The sequence below is a fragment of the Oncorhynchus keta genome, chromosome 35 (genome assembly GCF_023373465.1).
Source record: "Oncorhynchus keta strain PuntledgeMale-10-30-2019 chromosome 35, Oket_V2, whole genome shotgun sequence".
NCBI classification, from domain to species: domain Eukaryota; kingdom Metazoa; phylum Chordata; class Actinopteri; order Salmoniformes; family Salmonidae; genus Oncorhynchus; species Oncorhynchus keta.
In genome coordinates this window covers 41,481,723-41,508,793 of record NC_068455.1, presented here as the reverse complement: position 1 = coordinate 41,508,793, position 27,071 = coordinate 41,481,723, and the positions used below count along the sequence as shown (strand labels likewise).

General features: G+C 40.3%; 1 long non-coding RNA gene across 1 annotated transcript; it reads left to right on the top strand.

Moving 5' to 3' along the window:
* The first annotated feature begins 382 nt into the window (after nucleotides 1-382).
* LOC118368006 (uncharacterized) lies at nucleotides 383-25,471 on the top strand. Its single transcript, XR_004822245.1, has 3 exons — nucleotides 383-517; nucleotides 6,980-7,117; nucleotides 25,201-25,471. It is a non-coding gene; the product is annotated as an uncharacterized LOC118368006 (long non-coding RNA).
* Nucleotides 25,472-27,071: the final 1,600 nt, after the last annotated feature.

Genomic DNA, 27,071 nt, shown 5'->3' with positions numbered 1-27,071 from the left:
AACTCACGTAGTACTGTCATCATTATAATCCCATAGCACCAGATACTGACTGGTTTTCTAATCCATGCCCCTGACTTTAAAAAAAAGAGTCATCTGTGACCAACAGATGCATATCTGTATTCCCAGTCTTGTGTAATCCATAGATTAGGGCCTCAAAATGTATTTAAATTGACTGATTTCCTAATATGAACTGTAACTCATGTTGTGATTTATATTTTTGGGTCACGATGATGAAGAGCATTGATAACCTCACCTCTGTGTTGCACGTTAAGTGCTCCCCCAACGGTAGGGAGCAGCCCAGGAACAACAGGGGATGGATGATCTGGTTACACACCTGCTATACTAATGAGTCTCAGAGCTCTAAAATAAGGCAAATCCTCTAATTGAGTTTCAGCTGCCTGCCTCCTCATTTAAACAGGAAATTGTATTGCAAAGTAATAACACGAGAAATCAATGAATTAATTACTTTGCTTTTATTCACAATCAGAGAAAGATCCCTTATTGAATGAATCTGGAGGTAAGAGAAGATGCGTTCCTATAGCACTCAAAAAGGTGAAATATACATGTCAATAATTTTCACACTATCAACGTGCCAACGTGTCAATGTCAATGTATTCTCTATGGCGGATTATATATTCCATATGAATGTATGGGGTCATGTCAATATCTATTGGCGGGAGGTCTGTTTGGTCCGATTTAAAAGAGAGGGAAGTTTACTTCTAGATAGCCAATCAATATGACCTCTACAAAATGTATTGGCATAATCAATCACTCGGTCACATACATATTTAAACATTCTGTCTTTCAGCACTAGGTGACAAGTTGTATTACCATTCATAACATTGCAATCTTTCAATGACGAATGTCCTACAGATAGAGCATTACTCTAAGACCTGAAACATGTGAAGCCTGTGCAGACTATGCACCTTTTCTGATGAATCATTGATGCAAACATTTGCTGTCAAATATTTATTTTAACACATTTTTTCAAGATCAGAGTACAACAATTTGCGTTTTTTTTTACGAGCATGCATGTTCGATCTGTTCACATCTAAAACACACACCTGTCTCTCTTTACAAATTGACAGCAGGTGCTTGTGTAATGTAATCATAGCGGTAGAACATCTTGTCCGTGCTGGAGACTATAGTCTCCTGCAGAGGCAAAGGGCAATGTTGTAACATTGTTGTACATCTGCAAACTGTGTGTCAGTCCAGAGTTACTCATGTTGCAGTTGTACAACATCCAGCAATGCAAATTTGTTAGGTCTAGATAATACTTTCTAACCAGACATCAAATCCCAGGCTAGACAGGCATGTTCAAGGTGATCCCCACCCTACATTATGCATTGACTCTCTTCTGGGTTTGGATACAATTGTTCCTGTAAGTATCGACCATAGACTAATGCTCTGCAATGAATACGAATAAGGTTATTTTAAAGTGAATTTGATGAAATGTTCCACATGAAGTCATGTACAACATATAGCGCCGTATATATTTGTTCTATCCGTACAGCACCGCAATACTTCTGTTTGTCACAGTTTTGAAATCAATCCGACTGTGTTATTCACAGTCCAACATCAAAAAGGCATTACTTATCTGGTGCTTTTAATTTTCAATCCCTCTGTCAAACACTGCTGAAATATGGAATCTCATTACTTTGAACAAGTGGGGAGGGGTACAACATAAATCATATATAATTTTATACCAGGTCCATGCATAACTCTGAAGACTAGAGAGAGACACTCACACCATCAGAGAGTAGGACCAATGTGTGTGTTACACCTGCTTTGTTGTGATGGGAAATGTTCGTCTCCGTACAATTTGAAGTCAGACCAAGTTGACTTCTTTAGTCGATATGTCAGAAGAATATATAACCTCTTAAGTCAATGATTACAAAATATCGGTACATGAAAGTCGCAAGTGTTTCACTTTAGCTGAATACTGATACAAGCAGGGTCAGACGCTCATTCATCTCGGAAACCCAGAACTAAGATCTCAAGTAGTAATTGCGTCAGATAGTCAATTAAGTTCGAAGGGAGATATATGAGAAAAGATTCTATAATCCCTCCCTCATTCCTCCTATGGGCCAGATGTGTCCTCCCCTTCTGAATTTCCAACGATGCACATCCACTAAATATGACTATTTTATTTGTTTAAATAACCCATGATGAAAAACCTGCGCACATGAACAACTGTTGCCCGTTAGTCAACACATCCCACAGTCTTTTGACAGACGTTAAGATACTACTCATGTTGCGCAGTCTTTTCATGAGAGATAAGACTTTCAGAGGCCAACCTTGAATACAGTTCTTCTGTACTGCTTGTCTTGTTGTGTCCATTTTGCTCCTTAGAGAAGAGATTCTGCAATTATTCATGATACACCGTAGTAGATTGAGATACAAATTGAACGCAGTGTCCTTTTAAATCCATCAATGTACAAAGTCGAATAATTCATGTCTATAACAGACCACTAAATTATTCATTTGCCAGGGTAATGAAAATATGCTAATTAGAATTGCTATCAAAAGAGAATATGTAACACTTCTCACCCGTCTTAATTAGAACAAGTCATTATTTTCAACATTATTTTCTGAAGTGGAATTATTAGGGACTGTCACATTCTCATGGCGTGTGAGAATACCAAATCCTGTTTGATTGAAAATAATTTATGATTACTCATTTAATACAAACAACTTATTTTGAGGGTTTGGTTTGTACGACAGCGATGGAAGAACAATTGAACACGTGAAATGAAAACTTTGTAAACAGTATCACAAGCTGAATGTGTCCTCGTAATGACATATAGAAAGCTATATAGGCATCCACCAACAACATTCAGTGGTGTTAATTTAGTTTCACCCATACCAGTCAGCCTTACAGAACCTCATAAGTCATGGTATTTCCTCTGAGTGAAACAGCACTTGTTCCCAACCAGCGTCTCTCACTCAGCTGCATCTGATTAAGCAAGGAAACCCTTCAATCCCTCGCCCTTAGTGTTCTGTTTCTTTTCTCCCCCTTCATCTATAACGGGGCCACAGAATCGTAACCCAACAGAGAACTATTCTGAAAGTTTATCAACAGCTCCTAGTCAGTCCTCCCTCCCTCTTTGTGCTCTCCTCCCTGGGTTCCTCTTCCCTTCCTCCCTTCCACTCCTCTCCCTCTGGGCCCACTAGAAAGAAGGCCTCTGTCACTAACCAGGGGAGAAAATGGCGGAATTCATCCCATGCTGTGTCGGTTCTAACACTCCCCAAGCGTGAGACATCCCAGGCTCAGATTACAAGCAGAGGATTCATTCCTTGCGTTTCTCCTTGTCACCTCGCTTTCAATGCCTCGCATTAAGCAATTTGCCACAGAATAATGGGCGCTATCAGGACAAGGGAAGCCCCCTAAAGACTGGGTGTCTATGCAGCCGTCACGTTGAGTGACCAACAGTCATGCGGTTGCTGCATTCTTACATCTACATACACTTGATTCGTGTAGATAAAACAGAGCATGGCCTGTTTTGGTGAATCCCATTCATTTCCATAGCCTTTCAGCACAACAAGCATGGCTTTGGTATGGGCCATCATAGCTGTTGAATCACTTCACATAGTATAGGAGTGAGTCATGAAATGTAGCCCACACACAGTGGTCTGATATCAAATCCACCCATTAGCTGAATTAAATGGAGCGAAGGCAGGCAATGGAACAGAGAGCTTTCAGTAAAAACAGCACTTCCGGGTTGGATTTTCCTCTGGTTTTCGCCTGCAATATCAGTTCTGTTATACTCACAGACAATATTTTGACAGTTTTGGAAACTTTAGAGTGTTTTCTATCCTAATCTGACATGCATATGCATATTCTAGATTCTGGGCCTAAGAAATAAGCAGTTTAATTTGGGTATGTTTTTCATCCAAACATAAAAATACTGCCACCTACACTCAACAGGTTAAAGGTGAAATCATGGTCAAGAAGCCTTAATATGCAATTGTTGCTGTTATCATCTTCACATGCTAGGCATTGCAATGGGCATGTAAGTCGCTGTAAGATTCAGTAAGTGGCCTATCAACTGATCCGTGAACTCCCCTGCTTCTCTGCACTGGAAAATAGTGCTGATTAATGGCTCTCTCGCACTGCCTGGCTGGTGCCAGTTCTGATGTAACTCTGCCAGGAAGCAGTCTGTTTGCAGATATTCGAGACAAAGCCGAATGCCAGCCAAGCTTGAGTCACTCTATTCTTCAGTGTGCCTATTTTTCTAGTTTCAGAGGGAGTTTGGCGTGTACAGTACTGTCCTCAATGAATACCAAGCGAAACAAGCAGGGAAGTCCATTTTCCAGTCAGTCTGCTATAGAGAGATTATATGCTGTATTGTGCTCTATATGAATAATATTCACGAAGAAAGAATGCCCAAATCAACAAATGACTGAAATGAATTGTTTCTATGGAAAGTTATATTTAGTTGTTTTCTAAAGGGAATGGACAGGTGTAACATCATTTAAGTATAAAGTACAATTTCTGAGGAATATTACAGCTAAAGACATTTTCTCTTTCTAATGTCTACAACTGAGATCTTTCACCAGGTACTGAGAATGTGTAAGTCTTGCCTTCGCTCTGACAATACATCTGGCAATAATAACCAATCCAGTCTCTGAACCGATTTGCGCTCTGCCTAACAACAGTGACCCTCCATGACAATGGCGTTACCCTTGTGTTCTCCTTAGAGTCGTAATGACCACCGGGGCCCATCTCCCGGTTGACCTTAGAGGTGTGTTACACACCTGGCCCAGTGGCCTAATCCACAGAGTTCGGACACAGAGACAACAGTCTAGCTGGGTCTGGGGCAGACTACTTTGCAGACATAGGGTAATGACAGGCAATATTACCTTTCGCCACCAATCGTGAGCCTGGTGAATGAATAAGCAGAGAGATCCGATTAGCCTGATTACCTCATCATTAGAGAGGGAGCGAGAAGAGAGCGAGAGATAGAGAGTTAATTTCACAGTCTGACTGCACTGCACTGCAGTCTCTCTCATTGGTACAAGGGGCTAATCAATGGATAGATTATGTAATTGATATAAGAGTCAGGGCGAGTTGAGTGACACTGAGTGGTATTGCAGTGGGTTTCCCTGACCAATGTCCCAGCCTGTCCATTATTTATGTTTGTTTGGTAACGTGGTAATGTACAAGTAGTTCAGTACTGGACGTCCATGTTGGTCTGAGAGTCCTGTTCTTTATTCCATTCGACTAACAATAAGCCAACTCTTTGATGGTTTGGCTTCCAGAACTTGTCTGGTTATGTTTTTTTTTATTTGGTTTTATGTCTTGCTTTACTCATAGATAATACAATTGAGAAAGCATTGATTTAGTTTTTGACCACCACATTTTCCTGAAAGATCTCAGAGCAAATACTGCATGTTTTTTTGGAAACATTCCCATGATCACCTTAGAAACATTCCCATGATCACCTTAGAAACATTCCCATGATCACCTTAGAAACATTCCCACGGTCAACAATTAACAGCTAACCAGTACGGTAAACTCAATATGAGCAAATTATTGATAACCACCCATGTTACCCTTGACATGAAGTGTCACTCTTTTGAAAGTTCAACCTTCCAGCAAACTGCAGGACTCCTAGAATTGTAAGTAACATTGACATGTGTAGCTTATTGTTTATGTTGGCCAATCAAAGCGGTAAAGAGGCTAATGTGTAGCAAGTGGAGTAAGAGTTCACTAATGCAAGATGGAATTAAATGACATTAGCTAAAATGAGAAGTAGGCTATGACGAGCAACCAACAGCTGTTGTTTTATCTGAATGGGGTTGGGGAGAAAGCGTAGCATGTAGCCTCAATTAGCCTAGCTAGCTAGACAAGACAAGACAAGACAAGACAAGCACTGTTATATGGGATGATAGATAATGTGGCTGCTACAAGTTAGCTCGTCATGGCTGCAGCCGAGTTGCTTTGGCTACTGCGTTTCTCTCTGTCCCTCTGTCTGCTCCGTAGCTCCCATCTCACACACACCGGCCACCCTGCAGGTGCAGCAATAGAGCACCAGCCTCTCTCCCTCGCGCAGGTATTTTGAATATCTGGATTTACAACAAAAATGTATGATATTATTTCAAACTACTATCCCTAATTCTCTGGACCACCCATATGTACAAATGTACGCATGACTGTAAGTCACTTTGAATAGAAGTGTCAGCTAAATGGCATATATTAGTGCCTGGAGTCTGGCATAGTGGCTAGCACTCCGGACGCTGCCCCTGGCGAAGGCGCCGACATGGGTACGAATCCCATCTCAGCGCTTTCTCTCTGTCTCCCCTCTACATTCCGACTATCACTGTCCATAAAATTATTAAGAAAAATACTAAAAACAATATATTGAAAATTGTCTTGATAGATATTAACGAGGCAAACATGATGAAGTGAACTTCGATACTCACACTGTTACACCAACTGACTGCCACACAAATTCACAGCTAACTGTTTCCTCACACAACCTCCCCCCTTCTCTATGTTCTCTTCCACTGTATGTTATTAGAAAGTCTGGACACATTATCCATCCTGTTGTCACCACTGAAGACAGCCCCCCATCCCTCCATCCCTTTTTCACTGCGATGACAGAAGAGTCAGCGCAAGTCACAGTGATCCCCCCCTCCATTCCCATTGACCTGGGAGAGAGACGGTACATTCCTTCCCCCTTCCTCCTCACCCCCATCCACAGGGCCCAGCTTTCTCAGGATCCAAATTCCTGCCCATCACAGCTCCCACAGTCCAGCCATACAGGCGTCCAATTACATAGCCCCTGCTGGGAGATGGGACGGGGACAGCTCTCCCCCTCTCTCTCTCCCTTTCTCTCTCCCTCTCTTTCTCTCTCTTCCTGGCCTGTCAAAGCTGCCGTTGATCCTCCTCAAAGACATCGATTGTGTATTTCATCTTGGGTTTACCACTGCTGTTCCCTCATTATCCGCCCTCTTGTTTCCTTTATCTCCACAGGTCCCTATTCAAATCGGTGGCACGCACTAGTGCTTACTGCAATAATCAATGTACATGGGCAAGTTCAGCGGAAGGTCAACCTGAGAAAAAATGGAAGTTTGCCATTTCAATGAAACCACGTTCCTAATTATCCTTAAGGTATTGTATATATTTTGTTGTGCAGACTTTATTTTACCAGTGTACAGTGTGTAGGAAATTGCATGCTTTTTAAAATATCTGCTCTGAATTAAGGTTAAAATATGTCTGCAGAAAGAATGCAGTGTGAACTATGATACTAACTGTGAAACTGACTTTGAAGAAAAATATCTTTTGGTTATTAGTGAAGTGGATTTACACCCGGTAATAGAATTACGGTAAGATAATTTAATCATGGGTCCCTGATCTGTTCTAAACAGAAATGCATCATTATGGATATTCATTTTATTATTTTTCATGGTGATGTATCCTGAATAGGTCAAAAAATGTAGACATATGCAATATCCGTCTTTGCATAATTGGGTATTGTTCTACACACGGGTTATTATTCTAATGAGTTCGGCCCCCAAACATGACCACATTTGGTTGGTCTGGAACAGACCACATCAGAACCAATCATAGAAGTCTATGGTTCACAAGTTTGGACATCACAGTACAGCACAGTAGAGAACAGTAGACATGTTCAGTACAGTACAGTCAATTTTTCTTTATTTTACTGTTCTGTGCTGTCCAAACTTGTTTAACATAGACCTCTATGATTGGTTCAGATTTGGTCAGGCCAGGACGGACTACTTTTCAATGTCTATTGTAAGCCAATTCAATTGCAGAATCGAATTGGTAACAGAATACCAAGTTACAATAACGTAATAATTCATAAACAATTTTGATATCAGTGAAAACGCTATAACTGATTGGTAGGTCTACCTTTACTTGTTTCCTCTGTGAACTCTATCCGACCTCATGAGGGAGATAAATTAGAAAATATCTTAAAGATATGTGGGTTTTTGGTAATGGAATTTAAAGGCACAAGGCAATGTTTCTTAAACTTACAGAAGGTAAACAATTTCTCCAAAACGAAATATAAGTGTTGATATTAGTTGGCAGGTGTCTTTACTTCAATATTTTCCGTTGAAATGGCTACAAATTCACAGACCTTTGCTAATATGTTCAGTTTCCCCGAAAATCTAATCATCCATAACGCTTTACTTATCCAACATGCCAATATTTAGAACTCTGCTCCCCCAAAGAGTACTGTAGAAACACATATCAAAAGTGTCATTTATGTTTTGTTTGTCTATCCTCTGAGACATTTAGATTATGGGTTTGTGTGCAAATATCACATCTATATTGCTGGGTTTGCCCACATGTTGTCCAGTTTCTTACTGGAACACGTGTTTGTATAGCTTTTTACTGTCTTTATGTTTTTGCATCAACGTTAATATATAGAAAGTACTAAGATTATACTGGCAACGGGTATGCTGTTTACTTTCATTTTGAGAAGTTATATACAATTTAAGTTTGAGCAGCCACCAGCAATTATTTTGTATTTATTTCAGCAGTCGAAAAGGAAAAAACTTTTGCATGGTCAGTTTGATGTCATTTCCTCTTCTTAAAGTTGCATATCTTTCCCAACCATACAGGTTTCTACAGTATCTATTTACCTTGGGCCATTTCGGTGACAGTCTTCCAGCCTTAAAGAAGAAAGGCTAAATCAGATTCTGTAGTACCTCAGTGCTCACCGAGTTCTGTTCTTACTCCCTAGCGTAGACATATAGGCGAGCAGAAGCTCATACGAGACAGACAGGTTTCAGATGCTACAGTAGTTATAGCTGAAGCTTATATTCAATATGTTTCAGATGCAATCTTCTCTTCCACTGTAATGAAACAACCCCTGCCAACCACACTGGCTTTTTTTCCACCACTAATCTCACATCATCGCGTCAGGCCTGTCATATTGATTTCTTGGGAAAGTAGCCCTAAATTGGTCTTCCTTTGTCAATCTGGGGCTTGTTACCAGGCAACAAGATGACCCAACTACCATGTAGATCCCTCTTCTGGCACAGTGCCAAAAAATGCAATCTGAGAATACCTGTCATTTCACCCATATGAGCTATGATGATTTGCTGGGGGAAGATGGATTTACTGTATATTTCAACAAATACAAATCAACATAGGTGCCACAACTAGAATTACATCTCATAAAGAGCAGAAATATTTATGAGATATTCAACATTTCCATAATAATTTTGTTAGGCTTTTGTGAAGATTGTTTAGATCATTCATCTAAAGAGCACAATGTTCTCCAATTGGTTTTAATGTGATATCCAATTAGAACTACTATTGGTCTTAATGTGAAAGCTTTGGAGGCCACATTATTTCAAGACAGTTATTCCAATATCAATTGTACATCAAAAATGAATATGACATAATCATATGAAGAATTGTCACCAGCATTTTGACAAATTGTTTCAAATATACAGTTGCGGATAAATATATTGCACTTTTCTTAAATAATTCCCTATTTCTTCTAAAAGTAAGTGAAAAACAAAAAAACAAACACCTTGTCATTGGATTTTCAACGCGGCACAAAAAAATATCTACATTTTCATTTATAAAATGAAGACAAAATGGCATGGACATAATGATTGGCTCCCCGTAGATGGTTGCACAGCCTTTGGCCAAGATAAAGGTTTATTATGTGGACAAACTCTTAGTGGAGCCATCAATGAGCTTGCTGCACCTTTCTACTAACAATTCTGCCTACTTTTAAGCAGCAAACTGCTCTAATTCATCCACTTTTGACGGGTGCGATCCACCAACTGCTGTTTTCAGATGTTTTTTATGTTTTTGGGGTCATTGTCCTGCTGGAAGACCCATGACATTCAATGGAAACCCAGTTTTTGGACACTGAGTTTAACATTGGACTACAAAATAGCTAATCATCTTCTGATTTCACATTGCCTTGCGCACATTCAAGGCCCCCCAGTAAACTGAGGCAGCAAAGCAAACCCACAGCATTATCAAACCTCATCCATCTACGATTGTAGTGAGGGTGTTTTTTAATTGAATTATTAATTTGGTCGTCAGGAAACAGTGCTGTATTGCCAAAAAACAAACATTTTGTTTTGTTGGTCCACAGAACATTATTCCCAGGATTCAGGCAATTCTTTTGTGGATTTGTGAGAAGTTCAATCAGGTTTCTTATGTCTCCTTCAGCAGTGGGGCTTTCCTATGCTTACCAATGACCAAATGAACCGTTCAAATTCAATAACAAGCTCCCTACAATCATTTTAAGTGGGAGGTTCTATAATGATAATAAGGTTGTGGGTCTTCCAGCAGGACAACAACACCCCACACATATAAAAATCACCCTGGAATGGTTTGAAAATAAACAATGAACTGTTCTGGAGTGGCCAGTTAAGAGTCCAGATCTGAATCACATCCATAACCTATGGCATGAGCTGAAAACATCAGTTGGTGGAGGCACCCTTCAAAAATTGAAGAGTTTGAGCAATTTGCTGCTAAAGAGTGGGACAAATTACCAGTAGAAAGGTGCAGCAAGCTCATGATGGCTACAATAATCATTTACTGGCAGTTATCTTGGGCAAATGCTGTGCAACCAAGTACTAGCTTCGGAGTGCTAATAATGTTCTCTTCATTTTCTAAATTAAAATTGGAAACTTAAGTTCACAAAAATAAAATGTGTTCTGCAATGTTAGAAATCATATTTAATTTGTCAAATTTTGACCACTTCGTCTAGCTTGTACAACTCAAAAGTTGAATACCAAGTAAATTAGAGGGAGAGAGATATTCAATTAAATGGTAGGCCACCCGCTTTTTTTCACCTTGGACCAAATTAACATAATTGAGCCAAATGTTTTAGATTGAACACTCATGAAAATACACTCAGAAGCAGATTTTTGGGATCTTACCTTCCTTTTCTTAATAAGTTGTCTGGGACAGGGATGTTAAGTTCTCTTCATTTGAGACAATTAAGCCCGCATGAAACTCTGCTATATTATCATAGACTCTCTTTCACACAGGTACATTTGTTTTCTTTTCTTTTAATGGACCTCTTCAGTATATATATTTATATCCTTTGCTGGTGCTCGAATGGACTTCTTCACTTCTCTCACTTCCTTTGCTGCTCTCTCAAGAACCTCAAGGGGGGGACTAGATCCTTGCTCATTTTGCATTTGTATACACAGTGCAGGATGACGTTTGCTCTGTAACATTAACAAACAAAATAATATATGCATGACACATTGAAAAAATACAATTCATATTATATGCAAAAACTGACTAAATGTAATCATCATTTGAAAAGGGTATGGTGGCCATTGGCTCAACTTACCCCATGGAAAACATTTGAGCTATATTACCCCACAAAGCTACAAGGATGTACTTTCATGCCAAGTTTAGGACCTCCTATTGTAGCTTATAGAGACCACAAGCATCATGAAACCTCTAACACAATAAGTTCATTTGACTTTATGAAAATCTAACTTGCTTACTACTTTTTCAATGTGGTTTCTTCCTTCACAGACTCCATGAAAGGATTACCTCTTCCTTAATATTTGGTCACATGATTCATTATGTGTATGGTTTCCGAGAAACCATGGGTGGCTCAACTAACCCTTTAACTCAACTTACCCCATTCTCCCCCACACAGTAATCAGATAAGGTGTGTATGTTTGTGTGTATTCCCTTGCACATTTTCCCTTTGGTGTGCCCTCTTCCATTGCATTAACGACCGCAATAACTTATTTCGATAATTTACGGATGGGGATTGGGATTCTAATGAGAAAATGAAATACAAAGGAGGAAATGAAACACTGGCTACCCACACAAATAGCTGTAATAACCATATCTACATCAGGGCTCTGTAATAACTTCTACTGCATCGCATATCAGAAGGAAAAAAATGTCTATCTGGAGTGACTCTAAGTTAATATCGCATTACGGTATGGCATCATAATTCTTTGGTCTCATTTCAAAAAGAGAAAGGAATTACACACAAATTAAATATTTTAAGCAGGGATATTGCCACTGGTGATGATACATTTTATGAGTCATTGGCTAATGTTGAGGACGCTACCTATCAATCAGGAGTGATTATGGCTGGGAGGGTGATCTTTTCCTCAGTAAGTTCTATGTTTCAATGTTATTTTTGTCTCTGTGTGAAGATCCCTTAACCTCAAACCTATATATTTTAATTGTAGTCAATTGTTAAAGGAGTTAGAATTTACTGACAGCATATTGCAGCATATTGCAGCATTATAATCTAGTGAAGTGAATTATGAATTGTGAATTATACTAACTATGATTTTGCATATTGCTGGCCAGTATTCACAAAATTATTAGGATGATGTACATTTCTACATCTGTCACAGCCAGAAGAGGACTGGCCACCCTCATAGCCTGGTTCCTCTCTTGGTTTCTTCCTAGGTTTTGGCCTTTTTAGGGAGTTTTTCCTAGCCACCGTGCTTCTACACCTGCATTGCTTGCTGTTTGGGGTTTTAGGCTGGGTTTCTGTACAGCACTTTGAGATATCAGCTGATGTACGAAGGGCTATATAAATAAAATTTGATTGATTGAATTTGATTGATTGTGTGCTCAGTCCCCTCATGTACTCCCTGTTTACACATGACTGCATGGCCAAGCACAACTCAAAAACCCTCATTAAGTTTAAGGACGACACAACAGTGGTAGACCTGATCACTGACAACGATGAGACAAACTATAGGGAGGAGGTCAGAGACCTGGCAGTGAGGTGCCAGTATAACAACCTCTCCCTCAACATGAGCAAGACAAAGGAGATGATCATGGACTACAGGAAAAGGAGGGCTGAGCACTTCTCCATTCTCAGCTGACCACGACTCCATTTTGTTGCTCCCTGCCTACAGACAGAAACTAAAACAAGAAGCTCCCGCGCTCAGGTCTGTTCAATGCTGGTCCGACCAATCTGATTCCACGCTTCAAAGCTGCTTCGATCACGCGGACTGGGATATGTTCCGCATTGCTTCCAACAACAACATTGACGAATACGCTGATTCGGTGAGCGAGTTCATTAGAAAGTGCATTGATGATGTCGTTCCCATAGCAACGATTAAAACATTCCCAAACCAGAAACCGTGGATTGATGGCAGCATTCACTTGAAATTGAAAGCGCAAACCACTGCTTTTAACCAGGGAAAGGTGACCGGAAACATGACCGAATACAAACAGTGTAGCTATTCCCTCCTCAAGGCAATCAAACAAGCTAAGCGTCAGTATAGAGACAAGGTAGAGTCACAATTCAACGGCTCAGACACAAGAGGTATGTGGCAGGGTCTACAGTCAATCACGGATTACAAAAAGAAAACCAGCCCCGTCACGGACCAGGATGTCTTGCTCCCAGGCAGACTAAATAACTTTTTTGCCCGCTTTGAGGACAATAAAGTGCCACTGACACGGTCCCCAACCAAAACCTGCGGACTCTCCTTCACTGCAGCCGAAGTGAGGAAAACATTTAAACGTGTTAACCCTCGCAAGGCTGCAGGCCCAGACGGCATCCCCAGCTGCGTCCTCAGAGCATGCGCAGACCAGCTGGCTGGTGTGTTTACGGATATATTCAATCAATCCTTATCCCAGTCTGCTGTTCACACATGCTTCAAGAAGGCCACCATTGTCCTTGTTCCCAAGAAAGCTAAGGTAACTGAGCTAAACGACTACCGCCCCATAGCACTCACTTTCGTCATCATGAAGTGCTTTGAGAGACTAGTCAAGGACCATATCACCTCCACCCTCCCTGACACCCTAGACCCACTCCAATTTGCTTACCGCCCAAATAGGTCCACAGACGATGCAATCTCAACCACACTGCCCTAACCCATCTGGACAAGAGAAAAACCTATTTGAGAATGCTGTTCATCGACTACAGCTCAGCATTTAACACCATAGTACCCTCCAAACTCGTCATCAAGCTCGAGATCCTGGGTCTCGGCCCCGCCCTGTGCAACTGGGTACTGGACTTCCTGACGGGCCGCCCCCAGGTGGTGAGGGTAGGTAACATCTCCAGCCCGCTGATCCTCAACACTGGGGCCCCACAAGGGTGCATTCTGAGCCCTCTCCTGTACTCCCTGTTCACCCTTGACTGAGTGGCCATGCACGCCTCCAACTCAATCATCAAGTATGCGGACGACACAACAGTGGTAGGCTTGATTACCAACAACGACGAGGCGGCCTACAAGGGAGGAGGTGAGGGCCCTCGGAGTGTGGTGTCAGGAAAATAACCTCACACTCAACTTCAAATAAACAAAGGAGATGATTGTGGACTTCAGGAAACAGCAGAGGGAGCACCACCCTATCCACATCGATAGGACAGTAGTGGAGAGGGTAGTAAGTTTTAAGTTCCTCGGCATACACATCACAGACAAACTGAATTGGTCCACCCACACAGACAGCATTGTCAACCTCAGGAGGCTGAAGAAATTTGGCTTGTCACCAAAAGCACTCACAAACTTATACAGATGCACAATCGAGAGCATCCTGGCGGGCTGTATCACCGCCTGGTACGGTAACTGCTCCGCCTACAGCCGTAAGGCTCTCCAGAGGGTAGTGAGGTCTGCACAACACATCAACGGGGGAAACCTACCTGCCCTCAAGGACACCAACACCACCCGATGTCACAGGAAGGCCATAAAGATCATCAAGGACAACAACCACGCGAGCCACTGCCTGTTCACCCCGCTATCATCCAGAAGGCGAGGTCAGTACAGGTTCATCAAAGCAGGGACCGAGAGACTGAAAATATCTTCTATCTCAAGGCCATCAGACTGTTAAAACTTCTTAAGTATAGGGGGCAGCATTTTGACTTTTGGATAAATAGCATGCACAATTTAAACTTCCTGCTACTCATGCCAGGAATATATTATATGCATATGATTAGTAGTTGTGGATAGAAAACACTCTGAAGTTTCTAAAACTGGTTCAATCATGTATGTGACTACAACAGAACTTATGTAGCAGGCAAAACCCAGAATTATTTATTTTTTTCCTCTGACCGTTCCCTCAGTTGTCTTTGCCAAGGGAAATTAGATAGCGACCTGTTTATAGTTCCTACGACTTCCACAGGATGTCACCAGTCTTTGGAATTGGGTTGAAGTTAATCATTGGTGAAACGAAGAAGAGGCATATCCTGGAACAACGTTACACTGTTGAGAGTTACGCAAGAGGGAAAAAGGGGCATGTTTTGTTTACTTGCTCTATCGAATACAGATTCCCCCGTCTACAATTTGATCGATTATTAACGTTTAAAAATACCTAAAGTTGTATTACAAAAGTAGTTTGAAATATTTTGGCAATGTTTTGTAGTGACGTTGTGTTTTGGAAAGTAGTTTTTTTCCGGATCAAACCTGCTTTATAAATGGACATTTTGGGTATACATGGACGGAATTAATAATAAAAAAAGGACCAATTGTGATGTTTATGGGACATATTGGAGTGCCAACAAAGAAGCTCGTCAAAGGTAATGCATGTTTTATATTTTATTTCAGCGTTTTGTGTAGCGCCTGCTAACGCTAGTTATTTTGTTTACAACTGGTTCAGCTGGTTCAGGGGGGTGCATGCTATCAGATAATAGCTTCTCATGCTTTCGCCGAAAAGCATTTTTTAAATCTGACATGTTGGCTGGATTCACAACGAGTGTAGCTTTAATTGAGTGCATAGGACACTTGAGACGCTAACGTCTCACTATCCCCAAGAGGTTTTAAACAGCCACCACTAACATTGAGTGGCTGCTGCCAACACACTGACTCAACTCCAGCCACTTTAATAATGGGAATTGATGGAAATTGATGTGAAATATATCATGAGCCACTTTAAACAATGCTACTTAATATAATGTTTACATACCCTACATTACTCATCTCATATGTATATGCCCTATATCATCTACTGCATCTTTATGTAACACATGTATCACTAGTCACACCTTTTGGAACTCCCGCTCCCGGTTCTGGGAAAATTGTCATCAACTGACACTAATTAACATAAAGCAACGGACAAAAAATATTACTAGAAAATATTCATATTCATGAAATCACAAGTGAAATATACTGAAACACAGCTTAGCCCCTTGTTAATCACCCTGTCATCTCAGATTGTGAAATTATGTTTTACAGCCAAAGCACGACAACGCCGAAAAATATTCCAAATTACATCCATAATATCGACAGAAACATGGCAAACGTTTTTTACAATCAATCCTCAAGGTGTTTTTCAAATATCTATTCGATAATATATCAACCGGGTCAGTTGGCTTCTTACTAGGAGCGAGAGAAACAATGGTCGCATGTCTATTATGCACATATCACTCTGAGAGCCACCAGCTGACCACTGACGCAATGTGTTCGCTCACGCTCATTTTTCAAAATAAAAGCCTGAAACTATGTCTTGTGACACTAGACACATTAGGGAAGCCATAGAAAAGGGAATCTGGTTGATATCCCTTTCCCTGTTCAATAGGGACGCATAGGAACGCAGATGTTTCTAAATAAGAGTCACTTCCTGATTGGATTTTTCTCAGGCTTTTGCCTGCTATATCAGTTCTGTTATACTCACAGACAATATTTTTACAGTTTTGGAAACTTTAGAGTGTTTCCTATCCTATGCTATGTCAATTATATGCATATTCTATTATCTGGTCCTGAAAAATAGCCTGTTTACTTTGGGAACGTTATTTTTCCAAAAATGAAAATAGTGCCCCCTAGTTTCAAGAGGTTTTAAACTATGCCACTTTGTTTACATACCCTACATTACTCATCTCATATGTATATACTGTACTCGATACCATCTACTGCATCTTGCCTATGCCGTTCTGTACCATCACTCATTCATATATCTTTATGTACATATTATTTATCCCTTTACACTTGTGTGTATAAGGTAGTAGTTTTGGAATTGTTAGGTTAGAGTACTCGTTGGTTATTACTGCATTGTCGGAACTAGAAGCACAAGCATTTCGCTACACTCGCATTAACATCTGTTAACCATGTGTGTGACAAATACATTTGATTTGATTTAATGGAGCAGGTTGAGAGCTTAATTAATTATTCTTTACCTCACGTTAGTCTCATTCTAAGCATCACAAATTGTTATCTGCACGAACCCAGTCTTTACTATGAATCATCCATACACCAATTGTCTTAATAATTTATTTACTAACTAAATAATCACAGAAAAGCATAAACAAACAACATAGTAGATATGGTTACAAGGAAATGATAGGGGGGTTGCCTAGTGGGCTAAGCCGATATGACAGCTTGGTGGACAAAGGGAAGTGGGAGTGGACTTGATAGTTATTGATAACAGTTGATAATTATATTAATTATCCTATCCTCCTTTGCACATGAATGCTCACTCATTCGGGAATAACTGCAATCAATATATACAGTGGGGCAAAAAAGTATTTAGTCAGCCACCAATTGTGCAAGTTCTCCCACTTAAAAAGATGAGAGAGGCCTGTAATTTTCATCATAGGTGCACTTCAACTATGACAGACAAAATTAGAAAAACCAGAATATCCCATTGTAAGATTTTTAATGAATTTATTTGCAGATTATGTTTATCTCAATACTTTGTTATATACCCTTTGTTGGCAATGACAGAGGTTAAACGTTTTCTGTAAGTCTACACAAGGTTTTCACACACTGTTGCTGGTCTGTTGTAGTTAGAATGGATGCTTCAGAAATTGTGTGGACATTTTGTATCAAATCCCCATTTTGGGAAATCCTTTGTTCTCTCTGCATAGCCAGGGAGAGAGGGAGAGAGGGAGATCTATAACCAGAAAGTGGTGCGTTGTTAGAGAAAGGCCCTAAAAATTGCCAAAGACTCCTGCCACCCTAGTCATAGACTGTTCTCTCTGCTGCCGCATGGCATGTACTCTCTTAATTAGGGATGATGCGAATTTTCGCAGCTTTTTGTAAAAATTTGCGCAACATTTCAACGTCCTGCTACTCATGCCAGGAATATAGTATATGCATATGATAAGTATGTGTTTATAGAAAACACTCTGAAGTCTCTAAAACTGGTTAAATCGTGCCTGTGGCTATAACAGAACGTGTTTAGGAGTAAAAATCCCAGGGAAAACTGTTCTCCAAAAACACACAAAAAATATTAATCCGCCAGTCAATGTATTGTCTAAGGCGACAGACAAAATACGAGGATTCCATTACAATGCCTACAGCTTCCACACGATGTCGCCAGTACTGGCATTTTTTCGCTGCTTTATCCTTGGTTAGATGACGTATAGGCACTTCCTTTCTTGGGGCTCACCGCAGGATGTTATGAAAGTGAAAACATGGAGGTTGATTTCAAGACTTGCTGCTATCGAATACAGATCGCCCCGTGATCAATTTGATAGATTATTAACGTTTATTAATACCTAAAGTTGGTTTAGAAAAGTAGTTTGAAGTGATTTGTAAAAGTTTATAGGCAACTTTTGTAATTTTAAAAAGTGACGTTGCGTCTTGTAAAGCGGAATTTTCCTGGATCAGACCGGTCTTCATGAAATGACATTTTGGGTATACAATGACGGATTTAATCGGGAAAAATACCCAATTGTGATGTTTATGGGACATATAGGACTGCCAACAGAGAAGCTCGTCAGAAGGTAATGAATGTTTTATATTTTATTTCTGCGTTTTGTGTAGCGCCGGCTAGCGCAAAATCTGTTGTTTAGGTGACTTCTGGTATTTTGGGGGGTGCATGCTATCAGATAATAGCTTCTCATGCTTTCGCCGAAAAGCATTTTACAAATCTGACTTGGTGGCTAGATTCACAACGAGTGTAGCTTTAATTCAGTACCTTGCATGTGTGTTTTAATGAAAGTTTGAGTTTTATCGAAAACTATAGGTGGCGCTCTGAAATTTCCGCTGATTGATGTTCTTGCACTGGGATTACATTCTGCGTCATCCCTAACAGGTTTAAGGATCGGACCCTTTTTTTCAATTTACACCTAAATTGAAATACTCAAATATAACTGCCTTGCGGTAGCAGAGAAGCAAGGATATGCATATTCTTGGTATTATTTGAAAGGGAACACGTTGAAGGTTGTGGAAATGTGAAAGGAATGTAGGAGAATGTAACACATTAGTAAAATCTGGTAAGAGATAATACAAAGAAAAAAAGTTTTTAGTATTTTTTTGTACCATCTTTGAAATGCAAGAGAAAGGCCATAATGTATTAATCCAGCACAGGTGCCATTTACAATTTGGCCACTAGATGGTATCAGTGTAAGTGCAAAGTTTTAGACTGACCCAAGAACCATTGCACTTCTGTTCAAAATGTTGTATGAAGACTGCCCAAATGTGCCTAATTTGTTTATTAATAACTTTTCATGATCAAAACTCTGCACTCTCCTCAAACAATAATAGCTACTGTAAATTGAACAGTGCAGTTAGATTAACAAGACTGTAAGCTTTATTGCCCTTTGAAATGTTCTTGTTTACTTACAACCTCATGCTAATCGCATTAGTCTGTTAGCTTTTCATCCCGCAGGGTACCCACTGATCCTGACGAAGTCTACCCCCAAGCCATAAGACTCCTGAACAGCTAACCAAATGGCTACCCAGACTATTTGCATTGACCTGCTGCTACTCTCTGTTTATTATCTATGCATAGTCCCTTTACCTCTACCGACGTCTACATATTACCTCAATTACCTTGACTAGCCTGTGACCCCGGACATTGATTCTGTATCAGTACCCCCTGTATGTAGCCTCGTTGCTGTTATTTTATTGTTGCTCTTTAATTATTTTCTATTTTTCCATTTTTATTTTTGTATTGTACATTTTGTAATTCAGTTTATTTTGTAAATACTTGAACACTTATTTATTCCATTGTGCACTCTGACAACAGCAACAAAAATCGGCATCCCCTCAAACAACCCCTTGTTACCTTTTAAAACAAAGACAAATGAGTCTTAGCTAGGATGAATAGATGTTTAATCTACACGTTGCCTACATTCTCAGACTAATTAACCATTATTACTCGTAGACATGATACAACATGATGCACAAATTTAAGGGCTTTTCACTCTAAGTATGTTGTATACAGAGCATGTGACAAATGCAATTTGATTTGATTTCAAGGAGTTCCCACATATGCTGAGCACTTATTGGTTGCTTTTCCTTCACTCTGCAGTCCAACTCATCCCAAACCATCTCAATTGGATTGAGGTCGGGTGTTTGTGGAGGCCTGATCACCTGATGTAGCACTCCATCCCTCTCCTTCTTGGTCAAATATCCCTTATACAGCCTAGAGCTGTGTTGGATTATATTCCTGTTGAAAAACAAATGATGGGATGGAGAATTGCTGCAGAATACTGTGGTAGTAATGCTGTTTCAGTGTGCCTTGAATTCTAAATAAATCACTGACAGTGTCACCAGCAAAGCACACACACCATCACACCTCCTCCTCCATCCTCCACGGTGGGAACCATACATGCATGGTCATCCGTTCACCTGCTCTCTGTCTCACAAAGACACAGCTGTTAGAACCAAAAATTTGGACTCATCAGACCAAAGGACAGATTTCCTCCTGTCTAATGTCAAAGTCCCTTCTTCTTATTGGTGTCCTTTCGTAGTGCTTTCTTTGAGGAAATTCAACCACGAAGTCCTGATTCACGCAACCTGCTCTGAACATGTTCAGATCTGCCTGTTACTTAAACTCTGTGAAGCATTTATTTGGACTGCAATTTCTGAGGGTGGTAACTCTAATGAAGTTATCAGAAGTTATAAAATGACTTGTGTCATGCACAAAGTAGATGTCCTAACAGAATTGCCAAAACGATAGTTAGTTATTAACAAGATATTTGTGGAGTGGTACAAAAACGAGTTTTAATGACTCCAACCTAAGTGTATGGAGACTTCTGACTTCAACTGCATATGTATGTGTATATGTATATATACAGTATGTGTGTGTGGATATGTATGTACAGTTGATGTCGGAAGTTTACATACACTTAGGTTTGAGTCATTAAAACTCATTTTTCAACCACTCCACAAATTTCTTGTTAACCTCTCCGGGATATGTGGGACGCCAAAAGCCAGGGAAAATTCAGAGCGCCAAATTCAAATAAATGACTATATCACACACATAAAAGATAGCAAATTAAAGCTACACTTGTTGTGAATCCAGACAACATGTCACATTTCAAAAAGGCTTTTTCGGCGAAAGCAAACAATGCTATTATCTGAGGATAGCACCTCCGTAAACAAAGAGAGAAAAGCATATTTCAAATCTGCAGGCACAACACTAAATGCAGAAATAAAAATATAATTCATGCCTTACCTTTGACGAGCTTCTTTTGTTGGCTCTCCATTATGTCACCATAAACATCACAAATGGTCCTTGTGTTTGATTAATTCCGTCGATGTATATCCAAAATGTCCATTTATTTGGCGCTTTTGATCCAGAAAAATACAAAATATACTACAAAATATCTAAAATAAAATACCTGTAAACTTTGCCAAAACATTTCAAACTACTTTTGTAATACAACTTTAGGTATGTTTTAACGTAAATAAGCGATAAAATTGAACACGGGATGATCTGTGTTCAATACAGGAGGAAAACAAATTGTAGCCAGCTTTCTGGTCGCACCTCTATCTAACAGTACACTTCAAGTGACCCTCGTTCAAGATGGCCGTACTTCTTCATTACAAAAAGGAAAAACCTCAACCAATTTCTAAAGACTAGTGACATCCAGTGGAAGCGGTAGGAATTGCAAGAAGGTCCCTTAGAAATCTGGATTCCCAATGAAAACTCATTGAAAAGAGAGTGACCTCAAAAAAGAAAAATCTGCATGGTTTGTCCTCGGGGTTTCACCTGCTAAATAAGTTCTGTTATACTCACAGACATAATTCAAACAGTTTTAGAAACTTCAGAGTGCTTTCTATCCAAATCTACTAATAATATGCATATCTTATTTTCTGAGGATGAGTAGCAGGCAGATGAATTTGGGCATGCATTTCATCCGGACATGAAAATTCTGCCCCGTCACCAAGTAGTTAACAAACTATAGCTTTGGCAATTCGGTTAGGACATCTACTTCGTGCATGACACAAGTCATTTTTCCAACAATTGTTTACAGACAGAATATTTCACTTACAGTGAATTATATCACAATTGCAGTGGGTCAGATGTTTACATACACTAAGTTGACTGTGCCTTTAAACAGCTTGAAAAATTCCAGAAAATGATGTCATGGCTTTAGAAGCTTCTGATAGGCTAATGGACATCATTTGAGTCCATTGGAGGTGTACCTGTGGATGTATTTCAAGGCCTACCTTCAAAAAGTGCCTCTTTGCTTGACATCGTGGGAAAATCAAAAGAAATCAGCCAAGACCTCAGAAAAAAATGGTAGACCTCCACAAGTCTGGTTCATCAGCAATTTCCAAATTCCTGAAGGTACCACGTTCATCTGTCCAAAGAATAGTTCACAAGTATAAACACCATGAGACTACGCAGCCGTCATACTGCTCAGGAAGGAGACGTGTTCTGTCTCCTAGAGATGAACGTACTTTGGTGCGAAAAGTGCAAATCTATCCCAGAACAAGAGCAAAGGACCTTGTGAAGATTCTGGAGGGAATAGGTACAAAAGTATCTATATCCACAGTAAAATGAGTCCTATATCGACACAATCTGAAAGGCTGCTCAGCAAGGAAGAAGTCACTGCTCCAAAACCCGCCAGAAAAAAGCCAGACTACAGCTTGCAACTGCACATGGGGACAAAGATCGTACTTTTTGGAGAAATGTCCTCTGGTCTGATGAAAAAAATATATAACTGTTTGGCCATAATGACCATAGGATATGTTTGGAGGAAAAAGGGGGAGGCTTGCAAGCCGAAGAGCACCATCCCAACCGTGAAGCACGGGGGTGGCAGCATCATGTTACGGGGGTGCTTTGCTGCAGGAGGGAATGGTGCACTTCAGAACATAGATGGCATCATGAGGAAGGAAAATTATGCAGATATATTGAAGCAGACATCAGACAGGAAAAAAACTCTTTGGGATCTCCAACAGCTAGTGGGACACCTTTCGACAACATCCGGTGAAATTGGAGCGCCAAATTCAAAGTTCCTTTTTTTTTACATTCATGACCATACAAGTGTTTTACATCCTTTAAAAGCTTAACTTCTTGTTAATCCAACTGCGTTGTCAGATTTAAAAAATGCCTCACGGCAAAAGCATACCATGCTATTATCTGTGGACAGCGCCACACATCAAAATAATTTTTCAAACAGCGCAAGCTTCACAAATAGTGATAAAATAAATCACCTACCTTTGAAGATCTTACTCTGTTTGCATTTCCAAAGGTCCCAACTACACAATGAATGTTAACCTTGTTCAATAAAGTCCTTCTTTGTATCCAGAAAGTCTGTTTAGTTGGCTCCATTGATTTCAGTAATCCACTCCTTCAACATGCATACAAAGGAATCCAATAATCTACTGGTAATCTTCGTCCAAACAAGTCAAACAATGTATCTAGTCAATCCTCAGGTACCCTAATATGCAAATAAACGATAATATTTCAGACAGAAAGAAAGGTGTTCAATAGGAAAGGAAAATAACAAAGAGCGCCCTCATTCACGTGCGTCAAAAGCCTAACTTTCCTGATAAGCACACCTTGGAAAAACTACAATTACTTGTTCGTTTTTCAAGAAACAAGCCTGAAACCCTGTATAAAGACTGTTGTCATCTAGTGGAAGCCATAGGAACTGCAGTCTGGGAGCTATTTTTGTATATCCCATAGGCTTGCATTGAAAAGGCCTGTGATCCCGCCCAAAATAATTTTCCGGGTGGATTTTTAGAAACTTCAGACTTCAACTTTCTATCCAATGCTTCCAATTATATGCATATCCTAGCTTCTAGGCCTGAGTAACAGGCAGTTTACTTTGGGCCCGTAATTCAGCCGAAAATTCAGGATACTGCACCCTAGCCTTAAGAAGTTTTAAAGCTTGGTCACAAATGGGTCTTCCTAATGGACAATGACCCCAAGCATACTTCCAAAGTTGTGGCAAAATGGCTTAAGGACAACAAAGTCAAGGTATTGGAGTGTCCATCACAAAGCCCCGACCTCAATCCTATAGAACATTTGTGGGAGGAACTGAAAAATTGTGTGCGATCAAGAGGCCAACAAACCTGACTCAGTTACACCAGCTCTTTCAGGAGGAATGTGCCAAAATTCATCAAACTTATTGTGGGATGTTTGTGGAAGGCTACACAAAACCATTGACCCGAGTTAAACAATTTAAAGATAATGCTACCAAATTGTGTGTATGTAAACATTTGAACCACTGGGAATGTGATGAAAGAAATACAAGCTGAAAGAAATCATTTCTCTCTACTATTATTCTGACATTTCACATTCTTAAAATAAGCTGTTGATCCTGACTGACCTAAAACAGGGATTCATTACTTGGATTAAATGTCAGGAATTGTGAAAAATTTAAATATATTTGGCTTAGGTGTATGTAAACTTCCAACTTCAACTGTATACAGTATATATATATATATATATATATATATATATATATATATATATATATATATATATATAAAATATCCAGTTCTTCCATGGCCTGCATACTAACCAGACATGTCAGCCATGAAGCATGTTTAAGATGCTCTGGATCAACATGTTCGACAGCATGTTCCAGTTCCTGCCAATATCCATCAACTTCTCAGAGCCATTGAAGAGGAGTGGGACAACATTCCACAGGCCATAATCAACAGCCGGATTAGCTCAATGCGAAGGAGATGTGTTTGCTCTGCATGAGGCAAATGGTGGTCATACCAGATACACACTGGTTTTCTGATCCACGACCCTACATTAAAAAAAATATATATATATATATGTGTGACCAACAGATACATATCTGTATTCCCTGTCATGTGAAATTCATAGATTATGGTCTTGTGAATTTATTTAAATTGTTACGTTACATTATATTTTTGTTCAGTATATATACGATACATGCTCATACCAAGATTTTCAGCTTTATACACTTTACACATCTTCAGGACTCTTAAAAAACCCTATATGCATTAAAAGCACAGTAAAAAAAACTCTCCATCATATCCTTCCACTTATTAAAATGGTTCCCTTCAACAAAATTCGATTCCAAATGTGCCTGTTCTTGTGCCCATCATTAGGAGGCTGTGATTGCCTTAGGCTCTTCTCCTATGTATCTGATCCAGGGCTGATGAGGCGTGAAGCCTGCCAGTTGTTGAAGAGCATCTGCAGAGTCAGAGGCTGATGGGCATCTCATTCAGCCAGGCTCCCGGGGGGGGGGACTCCCACATCTGAGGACCTGCTCGTCTGTTTGCACAACGACCCCGCGTCCCCACGCTGTACCAGGGTCGTGCTACATATGCCACCTGCCCCCTGCATAAGCAGCCCTGGCCCCCGCTGACACCCATGGGGTTTGTGATATTACCTGCTTAGAGAGGGACCAAACAATTTGGGACTGTAATAACAGGGGACTTATTAAACAAATACCAAAACATAGATTTTTGAATGGTATTTTCCTTTAAATTAAGGCCATTAATATGGAGAGTGGTGAGTCCCATGCAGCTGAGGCAACAGGCCTGGGCACCCACACACCATGCATCTAAATATAGATTTAATAACAGTGGCTGTGTTTTCATCAGTGGTCAAAAATGCTTAGTGTGTGTTCCACTAGGGATGTTGCATATAAACATCAGAAATACATCTCTTAAAAAGAGAGGGGAGCTTTTTTTCCTCTATCTCTCTCTCGCTCTAATGAGTGCCTGAGACTGGAACTCCAACCATTTTTGCTTTTCAAGCTACATTAAACACGGTAGTGTACAGAACATAAATACTCCATGGCAGATTTCATAACAGTATGTACAGTATTAGAAGAGCACACTGACCAGAGATATAGAGGTAGAGGCATTGAAGTAAGAGTCTGACATGCTCCCTTGCCTCAGAGCTTCACTCCATTTCCAGAACAGCTTATGCTATATGGAAACTTTACAGATCACAATGTTATTTTCCCTCTCATCAACATAGGCATAAAGATATGCTAGGCATTTCCATATAAGCTCAGCAAAAAAGAAACGTCCCTTTTCAGGACACTGTCTTTCGAAGATGTTTCGATTTTTATGAATTAACTTCATTGTAAAGGGTTTAAACACTGTTTCCCATAATTGTTCAATGAACCATAACCAATTAATTAACATGCACCTGTGGAACGGTCTTCAAGACACAAACAGCTTACAAACGGTAGGCAATTAAGGTCACAGTTATGAAAACTTAGGACACTAAAGAGGCCTTTCTACTGACTCCTAAAAACACTAAAAGAAAGATGCCCAGGGTCCCTGCTCTTCTGCGTGAAAGTGCCTTAGGCATGCTGCAAGGAGGAATTAGGAGTGCAGATGTGGCCAGGGCAATAAATTGCAATGTCCGTACTGTGAGACGTCTAAGACAGCGCTACAGGGAGACAGGATAGACAGCTGATCGTCCTCACAGTAGCAGACCACGTGTAGCAACACCTGCTCAGGATCGGTACATCTGAACATCACACCTGCGGGACAGGTACAGGATGGCAACAACAACTGCCCGAGTTACACCAGGAATGAACAATCCCTCAATCAGTGCTCAGACTGTCCTCAAAAGGCTGAAAGAGGCTGGACTGAGGGCTTGTAGGCCTGTTGTAAGGCAGGTCCTCACCAGACCTCACTGGCAACATCGTCGCCTATGGGCACAAACCCACCTTCGCTGGACCATACAGGACTGGCAAAAAGTGCTCTTCACTGACAAGTCAGGGTTTTGTCTCACCAGAGGTGATGGTCGGATTCGCGTTTATCATCGAATGAGCATTACACAGAGGCCTGTACTCTGGAGCGGGATCGTAATGCTGTGCGTTACAGGGAAGACATCCTCCTCCCTCATGTGGTACCATTCTTGCAGGCTCACCCTGACATGACCCTCCAGCATGACAATGCCACCAGCCATACTGCTTATTCTGTGCATGATTTCTTGCAAGACAGGAATGCCAGTGTTCTGCCCTGGCCAGCGAAGAGCCCGGACCTCAATCCCATTGAGC